The following is a 12,993-nucleotide window of genomic DNA, read 5'->3' as shown; positions in this document are numbered from 1 at the left end:
TACTGCCTAATGGCAAATAATTTATAATTATCAAGAGGAGCTGATAAAAGGGTTCAGTGCTATTGACTACCTGACTTGATAACCTTGATGAGCAAGCTTCATTAAAAGAAAAGTCCTAGCTTGAATGTAATTCAGTAAAAGCCAAGGGATGGCTTTAGTGCTTTTTGTCTTGAATAGGGCAGTGCTGTTTTGACAGTCAGTCCCAAAGTGCTGCCTTTGGAGGCCAGCACATATTTCATATTGAGGGGCATGTTGTGTTAGACTGGCCAGCAACACATTCCCAAGCGGAAGTTTTTCCTTCATACAAATCCTGTTTTTGAAATGAACCAGTACAGGATATTTATAAAACAACTTACTGCAAGATTTTGGCCTGCACTTAATTAACTCTACATGTCACAGTAGGAAGATGAGGTCTCAAGTGGTATCTGCTGTACAGTCAGGTTCTTTCCATGCATTTCTCCAAAGTGACAGCTGTTTGGGCCAAATTTAAAGTCAAGGATCAACTGTAAAAAAGTAAGAAGGAGTAGATCACAGATTTTGAGATGGAGCTGTGGCCACTTGATCTTTACTGAACTGAAGGAGAAGAAGCAGGGCTTGCGTGAAAAGGAAAGGTACTGCGTGAAAAGTGAAGACACTGATGTGCCAGCAGCATTCAGAGAGCTCTGCCATTTGAATGAGCTGTTTCGAAGCATGTTCGCCATTCCCATAATTCAGTTACCGATGGAAAGTTTCCATTTAGTTTAGACTGCCCCTGTCTCTGACTGATGACATTAAAGCAAACTCATCAACTGGTTGCTTTGTTGTTTGGCTGGTGTGGGTCTAGGCACGCCAGCTCTCTGCTTTGCCTCGCGCACTCACTCTAGTGAGCAGAAAGCTCTAGCTATGTTTCACGTAAAAGCAGAATAAGCAGAGCCTATGGCTGTCATTGGCAGGTTGCAGATTTTTGATGGTCACAGGTGTGGCTGTTTAAATCAAAGTGCAACAAACTGATCAATTTTAACCAAAGACTTTGGCCTACAGAATAAGTTTAAGATAATGAAGGAGCACAAGTCCCTAAAAGTTGTGAACTGCAATAAATGTGTCCTTTTTTTGACTGTGCTTTTGTTGTGTTCTGTTGATATTACTGCTTTAGGAAAATTGGCTAGAAAAACTTGGATATTTCCCTGTCTTGTTGAAATGTTGAAAAGTAGAGCCATTCAGTTTCAAAATGGACCCTTTGAATGCGTCATCTCTCCTGCCCTTTGTTGTAACCCAGCAGAGCAATTGGTAGCCATGCTCTCTTCAGTCTTCTATTCAAGGTTTCTTACAGTCAGATCAAAGAGATGGAGCTTTGCAGACTACCTCTTACAGTTTTGGAGAGACTTCTCAGGAGCACCATGCTCAGCTGACATTTATAACTGAGCACTCAGCAGACTCTCAAAGCAATGGGAATTGCTGGCATGTTATGCAAAGAAATGGTTGCCTTTCTTGTATCTTTGTTGTATTTGCTGGGTGTCATATTAGAAAGGCTGAGGCTGTAATGATGGAATGTCTATCAAACCACTACAGCAAATCAGGCAGCAGTAAACTGCTTTGCTACGAAACAGACCAATTCTCACTTTCAAAAATAAAATCTCAGTCCTTTTAAGATTGGAATGCAATAGTTCAAACGCATCTCGTGTCATAAGGGCTCAGTTTGGACAATCCAGCAGAGAGACTGGGTGTTTCATTCTAAGACTGCAAAACTTTAGATGTTTCTGCTAATTAAAAATGCTTCAAAGAAGACACTTTAAACTCACATTATTGCAAATGAAAAATTGGAGGTAAACTTGGGACCTTGAGTATTTCAAATCTACTTAACCTTGGAGCTTTAAATTTGTCTAATTGTGTGGTGTAGTCTAAATCTAATTCATACAGTTAAATTAACACAGTTAAGCACATATATAGCAATTATTTAAAATATCTTCAAAGCAATGGTGACTAGTTTGCCATAGCAGAGAAGTGGCTATAACAATAATATGTACTAATATATATAACATACTAATAATACCATTAGTACAAACTAATACTGTTTTCGTTGGATTCAGGTATCTAAACTTGTATTGTCTGATTGGGCTTGAAATAGAGTGAAGGCACAAATTCAGAGGAGGAAGCTATCTATTAACTAAGATTCTTCCAGTTCTTGGAATGTTTATTTAGACTTTGTTTGCTCTTGTAGTTTATTTGAAGACTATCTTACTGAAGCTCACTCCATGGATCACTTCCAAATATTTGACATTTCAAATTGGAGGTTTCATTCTCATTGGTCATGTCAGGAATATTGTATATTTCCCAGATGGAATGAACTAACAAGATATTTTATTTGAGATCCTGGGGATGGAATTCATTTAAACCAGTCATGCTAGGCTCCCTTTCTACACAGATATAGACACTTCCAGAATTTGAAACATGGCCTCCTAAAGTAGATATCTAAAACGAATCAGATGATTCACACCTAGCACACCGAGCTTTTCTCCATTGGCTACAAAGGGAGCCCAGGGTGCTTAGCTTGGATGTAGATGTCCACTCTGTGAAAGTCTGAGGTTAGCTGAGAGGAATCCCACTGTCGATGGGTAAGAGTAGGACTATCCGTATTATTATTCATACTACTTAATGAAATACAGTGCTGTAAAATTATTTTGCCAGAAATTTTATTGTTCTTAAAATCTAGGCACCATGGAAAAGTGAATTGGTGGCTAGTAGAAGAACGACTCTCTAGTGATGAATGAAAGCCTAGCACTCAGGAAGGCTGAGTTTAAGTATGTTTGTAGATTTCTTCTCTGATCTCAGGCAAGTCATGTGAAGTCAATTTACCTGAAAAAAGAAGTGTCTAGCAGATCATCTCTGCCTCAAAAGAGCTTTGTTGAGATTGATACAATGGAGATTGTTTATCTAGCTATTTGGATGACTTTGAGCAGATTCCTTGCTAAAATTCACAGATGTTTAAGGACTTTAAAAGATCTGCTCCTCAAATTAGAAAAATGAACTAGCCCATCTTTGTGTGAATCTTTTCACTGTCTGGGTTAAAAGGGAAATCCAAGTGAGGGGAATATCTTACCCCAGTTACTGATAAGAAGAAATGAACTTAGTGTCAAAATAGGTATGGGAAATGGGAAGAATCCTCAACTGGTGTAAGATTTTGCTTTCTAGATCACATGATAAATTAGGCTCACACATGTTTGCTATGGAAACAGATTGCCACACAGGATCTCTGACTCAGCAAGAATTTGTGAAACCACACATCTGAGATACACTGTGTGTGCCATCTCAGAACTGAGGGAAGGAAAGTGCTGCACCCTTTGGAGAAGTTAACATCCACTCTTGCCTCTAACTTAAGATGGAAACTGTGTTCTGCATCCAGGGCGTAGCCTGCCGTTGCATCTGAATGTGGACAAACTTCCTGTCTTCTCACCTGTAGAAGCCTTTCTTGTTGCCCTTCATGTCCCTTGCCAGATTCAACTCCTGGTGGGCTTTGGCTTTCCTAGTCCTATCCCTGCATGCTCAGACTGTATCTCTATATTCTTCCTCGGTGACCTGACCCCACTTGCATCTCTTGCACATTACCTTTTTATGTCTGAGTTTTGTCAGGAGCTCCTTGTTCATCCATGCAGGCCTCCTGCCACCTTGGCTTGGCAGATAGGAAAGATCATTCTTGAGCTTGGAGGAGGTGATCCTTGAAAGTCAGCCAGCTCTCCTGGACCCCTCTTCATTCCAGGGCTGTATCCCATGGGATCATTCCAAGAAGGTCCCTGAACAGGCCAAAGTCCGCTTTCCTGAAGTCCAGGGTTGTGATCCTGCTATTTGCCTTATTTCCTTATCTCAGGATCCTGAACTCCACCATCTCATTTTATGATATTATGATGCCGTGGTTTCTAAATTCTCTTCTGTGCTGTTATACGAATGTTGATGTAGCATATTTTATCATCTAGGACTGACCAACATCTGCTCCCACTGCTGCAATGGGCCTGTATGTGAATTTACCCTGGAGTAAAACTGGAGTAGCTCTGCAGGATTTAAAGGCTTGGAGTACCTCTGGCCTGAGGTGAGAATCAGGCTCCTTTAGTCCTTGCAGCAGAACTAATACCGAGTTCTATTACACAATGTTCTGAAGGATTTGCTGAAATTGTTTTGTGCCTGGACTGTCTTTATTTTATTAAAGTAATGAAATAATACATCTTTACCAACTCCTCAATGCCCTTTATATTAACAAAGCATGCATTATTTCATCTCTGTCTAATTAATATCCTGTTTAATAGGTATCTCACTTCATGTTAGGTTCCTGTATTCTTAAGAATTTTTACTAATTTAATTGAGAGTAGTCTCAAATTAATTGTATAATTAATCTTGTCAAATTAGGTAACATTTCATACAGCACCTTATTAAAGAAACTCGAATATTTTAAATTACCATGCTATTAGGCATTAATAAAGAAGTTCTTCCTCTGTATTGTTCTGCTTTATATCACAAAGAAGGTAATTGCAATATAAATTGCAATATAAAAGCTAAGTTCTATAGTACATTAATAATTAGATACACATTATTCCCCATTAAAGCTTTTTCTCTTATTAATTCAATCACAGAACGGAGAAGCCTTTTTTAAAATAGGAATAATAAAAAACCCAAAACACCAGGAATGAACTATCGTGCTGATAACTGAACAACTGGATGGCTAGAACCTGAGCTGCAGCTTGATTGACACCTCAGAGAAACAAGCTTCTGAGAAACCTAGTGCTGTGCCACACCGGACTTTAAGACACATGTAGCTTTGGAAAGCTTTCTTTGCATCAATTGCTCTCATATTTGGGAATAAGTGCATATCGAGTTCTTGACTGAGAGTGAAGAGGCACATGGCCTGATACGATCCTGAGGATTGCACAGCACAGTAGCCTCCTTGCAGAGGCTGAAAGAGTTGCCCCCGGAGACCTCCGGAGGTGACCATAAGACTGATGTGCAGGACTGGGGAATCGGAGGTGGTGGCTGTGATGTGGGAGAGGCATGCAGGCGGGTTGAGGAGAGGGGAATGGATAATGAGAAGTGCTATCAATTTTTTATGAGTATATGGAAATTGTACTCAAGGTCAGAAAGCCCAAATACTATATTATAACTGTGGGTGCCAAAGAGATTTTCATTTATATAATATATTGGTCTAGTATTTTAAATCCCTAATCTTAGAGCCTGTAGTTGTGTATACTAAAACTGCCTGTTAGATTAAACACTTTGGGCACAAGAAATCATCCACGCATGAATGAGTAAAACAGCATTTCACATAGGGACATATGCTTGGGTATAATGTGTGGGATACAATAAATTGCAATGTCAGCCGTATATGTAGAACAGCCAGTTCTGATAAATTCAAAGTTACTGCTGAGAGGGAAAACTATAAACTAGTAGTGTTAATGCTGCTTTCACTATACAGCCAGCATTATTGACATCTTATGTGTGAGTCACATGGGAGCTCACAAAGTCAGGTCTGTGAACATGGTCTACCATGGGGCGGTGGATTAACTGCCTCATGCAGCTGCAATGGAAGACAAGACCAGGAAATGCAACTTTTTCCCTGCCGTCCTTCTCTTCCACTTTTCTTTCCCCCTCTTCCCTGGGTAAATTCACCCCTGGATTACTTAGAAGTGCACTCAGCCACAATGTTTGGTATACATTTGAACTGATTCTGTCAGGATCACCTTTAGCTCCCTTAAGCAAATCTTGGTGAATAATAGCTCTATTTATTTATTTATTTATTTATCCAATTGAACAGAAGAAATGTGATTTAAAATAAAACAGAACATCGTATCTGTGACATTTAAAGTAATTGGGGGTGGTGGGGAGGTGATGCTGAACTGAAAAACTGCATTCAGCCTGACACCAAGTGTTCTCATTTGTTATTTGAAGCTAGACCTTTTTCAGTGTCTTCTTATTTAAATCCATTTTTTTTCAAAGAAAAATCCTGTTTCAGAACAGAAAGCCAGTTTTGTTTTGAAAGCTTACAAAAAAAAAAAAAACTCCGTCATTTTTCTTGGCTGAGACTAATCACCAAATGCGATCAACATTTGCAAATGGGTTTGATCTCCCTCCTCTGCCCCAAATCTGCTTCTGCTTCTTCTCTGTTTCCCTCTGTCACGCTCTGCTTTCCCTTTTTTTTTTTTTTTTTTTTTGTGGTAAATGAATTGACAATTCCCTGAACACTTTTTGCCCATCTCTGCCCATGGGGTCCCATTATCCAAATGGCTAACCTACTAGACTGATTAGATACGATGTAGCTTTCCTTTGGAATGGGATTCCATGCTGGCACATCATGATTGTTTGTCCAAAATTCGATATTCACAGGAAGTGATATCAAAGATCTTTTTTCCACATACTCTCTTTTGAGGACAGAAGCTTCCCAGGCTTGTTCTTATGTGATAGGGATTGTGATAAACCACCTAGTTCATGCAGACAGTGTGTAATAGTCTAAAAGATCATTAAAACCTAAGGGGGCAGGCAAAAGCTGCAAGATGCAAAGTTGGGAAAGCCTTCAAGCTCTCTTTTCCTAACAAGAAGAGTGCCAGATAAGAAGAGCTGCTGCAGAACACTGATAAGAACTCCAGCAAGAATTCTTCTGAATAATAGGACTTCATAGCTCAGCAGGCTGTTCACTGCCATCCTGAAGAGTGAGTGGCATTAGGAGATGGCTTCTGAAGACAAGTGGGAGAAAAAAAAACTTAGCACAACATGTTGCAGAGAAACAACTTTAAAGTTTTAAGCTGATTTTTCATCATGTAAGCAAAAATATCACATAATGTGAAAATCTAATGTGCTACACATCCATGTAGCTGGTATTTGAGTAGTTACTGTGGGAGTGACATTGCATTACCTGTTAAGTCTTGGAGAGTTAAACACTGAGTGGGAGCTATATGGTCACTGAAGAATGCAGTACCAAGAAGGGATCATGTTGGACTGTATCGATCACTTTCAGTATGGGTGTAATCTTAAGGCACCAGAATTTGTGCTTTTATACGAATTTGAGCTTTTGCAACTCTATCTGCCCCCTTCAAGGAGTGTAAGATTTAATACATGTCTGTTGTTAGTGATATTTTTCTTTGTAATTCAGTATGATCTGAACCTGATGGAGTTCTGTTCTTGATGTTTTTTTGCAGAGCTGTCATTCTGGTTTGTTTGCGAGTTGATGTTGTTTTGGGGTTATTTTTGCCCTGTGTAATGATATATGAATAACCTTGGTGCATCCCATCTTCCCCACATAATCTGTAATACTGGCCATTCTGCACTGCATTACTTCTCTTTGAGATTTGACTTCACTCCTGTCAGCCACACTGCTCAACCTGTCACCAGCCTCCTGCTGGTAAGACTGACAACACCAGACTCCACACATCTTACACTCCAAAGAGGGGGGGAAGAAAATGTCCCAGAGATATATTTCTTTTGTAGCATTTATTAAAATCAATCTTGCTCACCTGCAGGGTTTCTTTTTATTATTTTAAACATTTTTCCCCCCACAGTCATTCTGCATTATCGTTCAATGTTAATAAAACTGGTTGCTTGCAGTGAGGAGGGAAAAAAAATGCTTTTTATCAGGTGCGTATTAGCAGAACATGCTGAGACCAATTGCTGCCTCTTGCAGTTAGTCATTTGTTTCTTATGGCTCCTATCCCTCCCTCCAACATCCCACCTTCTGAAGCAAATGGATTTTGGGGAGAGAAGACTGAACGCAGATGTCAAGCCCTCGAGTTGTGCAGCTTTCAATTGGAAGACACAGGGTGTGCCTGTTTCCTCAGGGCTTGGAGCTGATCCATTTCTAGGTTAGGACCTGGACATGGATCCATCCTGAATCCTCCAAGTCTCTGTGCCTTTGGCCACAATATCCAACCCTCATAAATTGCTAGTGTCAGGTTCAGATTTAAACTGGAGGGCAACAGCCAGTAAATGGGACCATTTTCTAGAAATATCTATCCTTCTGTCAACGCTTTTGTCTGCAAGGAGATGTTTCTTGAAGTCTTTGGTAATATAGGAGAGGCCTTTCTTTGGAAACAATCCCTAAGTTCATCATCTATTTAAAATATTGGCCGAAAGTAAATCTCATACTCCTGTTCAAGTAATTAGCTTGAACACTGCCCAGATTTGTGATATACATGGAAGAAATATTTGGATTGGGTTGTGCTTATTCTGTAACGTTCAGAGGATGTGGAAAACTTAGAGTATTTAGGGGAAATTGGACTGATGCTGAATAGAGCCTTGGGAGCAGGGATGAGAGCAAAACCTTGAGCCTTGAGTAGGAACCTACTTATCCCCATTGTGCTTAGATTCATCCCCAAAGGCAATTCCTAGTACCTGCCAGAAAAGAAAAGATTGCATAGTCTCCATCCATTCATGGGACTCAAATAAGGATGGTGAAATTCTTTTGCAAGCATCAGCAAGAACAAGCAGAGTGCTTTTCTGACAAGCAAGTAGGAATGCTGAAGTAGTTAGTTGTATGGGAAATGTGTGCTTGGCTGGGTAACGTTATTACAGCATCGGCGGATGGGCTATGAGAAACAGCATTTGTAAATCATTTTGAGCAGTTCAGATGGAAGACTCTAGGTACCAAGTATTTTGAAGAACAGAAGGATGGTGTGGGTTCAGCTTTTTTCACAGCTACAGACTTCCTGTTGACTTTTGGACAAGTGACTTATTTTACCTCATGTGAGTGAAAACACACCATAAACTTTCAAAATGAGGCCAGCTGCTAATTTGTTGCGTACACCTCAAGAAGGAACTTTGGCTCAGGTTTCCCCTTAGTGCTGTATCCCAGTCCTAAAATTACTGCTGAAAGTGAGAGCTCAGCTCTCTGCTGCTTTTCTGAATCAGTTTTCTGAGGAACTAATATTTCTACTTTTCCCAAACTCAAAAATCATTCTCTTAGATGGAGACTGAGTCAGCACGCACATCCTGCAGTCTTTTAGGGTAACTTCCCTGTCCCAGATTAGAACAGCCGTCCTCAATTTTACCTTTTTCTTCCCTCCTCTCCTCACTGTTACAGTCCCTTGTGCCATTAGTGAGAGGGCAGCATGGGCTACCCTTCCCAGGCATCCCAAGGATGTGCCTGCAGGGGACATGGTTACTGCTGGTGCAAGGACCCACGGCATGCAGCTCTTCTCCTGGCCACGGTTATAATTGAGGGCTTGTGTGCTGATGCTGATGCTGGGGACAAAGAAAGGGGTTCAGTCCTTTCCCAAATATTGCCATCTTTCCCAAGAGACTCAACTGCAGCATGCAGATTCTGCACAGTACAGTCATGGTCTCGTACTGTGCAAACAGGACTCAGGTGCCGTACTCGGTCTGAGTGGCAACTCAGACAAAGCCTGTGTATCACAAAGGATGCATAAATCACTAAAGATGCACACAATTCAGTAGAGGCATCAGAGTCAGTATTTCTGTTAGAACAGCTCTGTCTCTGTGAGTCCACTTAGTTTCTTTCATTGAGTGGCTGTAGAATTTGGTCTGGAGGGTTGTCTACACAGAAAATTTGTTATAAAACAAATTGAGGGGAGCTTGAAGACTAACACCCTTTTCTTATTCCAGTTTCATTTCCTCCTTTGGTACCAAAAGAAAGTGACTATGAATCATTGTCATGACAGAAGCTGCTTCAGTGAGATTTTGGACCTGTCTGCCCAGAACAGCAGCTAAACCAACATGGCAGCAGTCTATGATGCAATATATTCCATTAAATTAAAGTGAGTCCACTAAGCTTTCACCTTGATACTCTTAGCAACTTGCTCTCCCTCAGAAACACGCATGGTTGATGGAAGCTCCCTGGGTCTGGCACACACATTCTGGGATTTCTCCCATACTGCAGGGCAGGAGACAGTCCAGTGAAGCAGAAAACGTAATTTGCTTTGCTTAAAAACACCTGCTCCTGGCTGATTTTTTTTTTCTGTGAAGATTTTATTTGGGGAGGGGGAATGGAGAAAGGAGGAAGGGGAGAATGAAAGGCAAAGACATGCCATTTCAGGCAACCTGAACATTAAAGACAACAGTGATCTTCTTATGCATGCAAGACTTTACAGAACCATCAGCTTTTCTCAACATGCCGCTACCAATTAAGGGCAGAGCTATAAGCTCTGTACTTTGCAGTGTTATACAGGGAAAAAGAGAATACCACCTGGATTGCTGCTGCAAGAAAATGCAGCTACTGAAATAGGTCTAAGGGGAAAGCATTAAATGGCTGGGTTTTAATATCTGGCTGTATTATTTATATCTGGGTCTCACTGGTTAGGAGAAAAGCACCTTCCATTCTAAAGGTCAGGAAATGCTATCCAACATGAAATCAGCCCTTTTATGCTAGAGAGCATATGCACATATTAGCATACCAGCTGATTACACGACCATGCGGTATTCTTTCTGTGGGCACAGGAAATGTTCAGAGAGCAAATAAGCAAACTGATGGATGAATGGGCAGGCTCCAAGGAAAGAAAGAGCATCCGCTCAAGGAACTTCTATTCCTATGTCTGTCCCAGACTTGCTGTAAAATTTTAGGCAACAAGTTTAGTCCTAAACACCCAATGACTCCTAACGCTACATTTTTCTGGGGCCCAGAAGTCTCAATGGCAAATGATTGCGCCTTTGTAATTGTTCACAATATTTAAGAATTTAGATTTTTTTTAAAATTTCTGCCTTGATTTTAGAGAGCACCAACTGCTGAAAGCAATCCTCTGGAAAAAAAATCGATCCCCCCCTCTTTTCTTCATTCTGTTTGAACCTCTGCAACTTCCCTAATTCCCCCAGGGAACAATCTTCTTCCCTACAGAGCTACACTCACTTTCAAAATTGACTTGAAAACAAGAAAACAAAAATCTGCCTTTCTTTTTCTTGTGTTCTAAAAGTTCTGACAAGGGCCTTTCTCTAGAGAGCCATCTTCTTCAATCTCTTTCTGTTTACTGTCACCTGCCAGCATTTTGTTCTGTGTTAAGGAGACAGTAAGTTAGCTGTGCTGCTTCCTTTTTTCGTGGCTTCTTCCACCCACAGACTCCATCCAGTTGGGCTGATAGGGATGGGCACAATTGACCTTCTTTATGTGGATGCTGGGGTTTCTTCACGCATGTACTGGAGTTATGCCTTTGGTTTTCAGTCAGATTCATTGAAGAAAATATGATGATCCCTTCAGTGAATACTGGTGTTTCTTACTGGCTCAAATGAGAAACAGACTAAATAACGTAAGACTGGGGGAAGATAGCTGTCAAAAACAAAACTGATTTTTGATGCTTGTAAGTGTATTGGGCTCTGAATGTTACTCAATGTAACTGAAGTCAATGATATGAAGAGATTGAAATGAACTTTCTTGATTCCTTATGGGCATACTGATTTAAAAACTTGCCAGTTATGCTCACAGCCCTTCTGTTACATGGTTTCTCTACAATACAAGTTACTTTGTGAATGACCCATGTCAAAGCATTTGGTGCCCAGGTTCTCAAAGGCAGTTAGGTACTAAGTTCACATTCCTTAAATTCCACCTAAGGACTTCTGCTTAGTGTTTCCTACTGCCTTCATGCCACTGATGCCCCGGGTGGAAATTAAGCTGTTTGAATCTAAGGCCAGGTTCCTGCTGGATGTAGCAAAATCTGGTCTTCAGCCTGACCCCTGCTGATTGCTCTGATTACTTGTCTGCATCCAGAACATTCATATTATTTCCGGGGTCTTTTTAGTTGCCTGTATTGTTTTCTGCCTTTCTTTCTACCTTCTTTCTTAGTTTGTTCTGCATAGGTGAAAGATTGGAGGCCATGACTGTGTGCAAGGTATCACACAAGAGGCTTCTCTAGTGAGATACCCATTATTAGTCTATGGTAGGAACCCCTTTTTTCTGCTGGACTTCTCTATTAAATTATGTGGACATTTAATTAGACAGACTTAATTCAATTTTAAATAACGACATGACTTGGGTAATCATTATTCAGCCTTGTGTAACTTCCCTCTACCTATGATACATTCTTTCTATCTGATGAGGATCATGACACACAAACACACCCACCCGCCCACCCACCCCCACACACAAAAGATATCTCTGTGCCATTTTAAACATGTCAATGATGAAATGTTTTAAGACCTTCAGACAATAGGTGTTTCACTGAAATAAAGAGCAATATCAAAATATTGTCTAATTTCCCCAACTCTTATTGGTATCTGCTTGTCATGCTTCTTCATGTGGCTAGGGGCCAGACTGCTATTTGGAGCATCTGTCTGGATATCAGATCCTTTGTGCAGCCTACGTTTCCAAGAACTGACACCTGTGTTCAGCTGCCATTGGCCTGAAAGCCGTGTTGCTTCTCTCTGTCACCACAGTAATTCACTTTCCCAGACCCTGGCTTTGTAGGGACTTGGATAAACAGTTTGCTTCTTCTGCAGTACATGATGGCTGAAGTGCCTAACACAAAGGTTTCAGGACTAACTTTTCAAATCAGCACAAAAAATATAAAATCTAGGTTAAGAACCTGTATGCTTTTCACTGCTTTCATCTTGTGAAATGTTTTTCCTGGTCCAGTATACTTCATGATTCTGCCCATCATGACTTTTCCCCTGGAACAGGGCGTATGGTGTCTCTTTCTCAGTCAGCATTTTTTGCCCAATATAAGATGGATATACAGTTTCTAAACAGCTAGTGTTCTTCTCCTTGCTGTTGACCCAGCTTTCTTTGTCTAAAATCCTAGTCTGAGCCTGTTGTCCTTATCTTCCCTTGTGCAGGAATTTTGCTCTTTTGTAGAGGTGACCTGGACAAAACTGTTTTCTTCCAAGTCAAGCACCATCCTTTGCATAATCATATCACAAGTTCTGATAGAAAACATTTAAGAAATCACAAATAGGAGGACATAAACTGTTCTTCTACAAAAGTCTTTTGCACAGAAATGTTTTAATGGGAGCAGATCCTAGCTGTTGAAATAATAGAAGAGAATTCTCCAGAGAATCCATATACTCCAGTGATTTCTTGGGTTCGTGCTGGCAGTAGTCTGAAGC

The sequence above is a fragment of the Apteryx mantelli genome, chromosome 3, assembly GCF_036417845.1.
Source record: "Apteryx mantelli isolate bAptMan1 chromosome 3, bAptMan1.hap1, whole genome shotgun sequence".
NCBI classification, from domain to species: Eukaryota; Metazoa; Chordata; class Aves; order Apterygiformes; family Apterygidae; genus Apteryx; species Apteryx mantelli.
Note: the sequence above shows the minus strand (reverse complement) of the source record.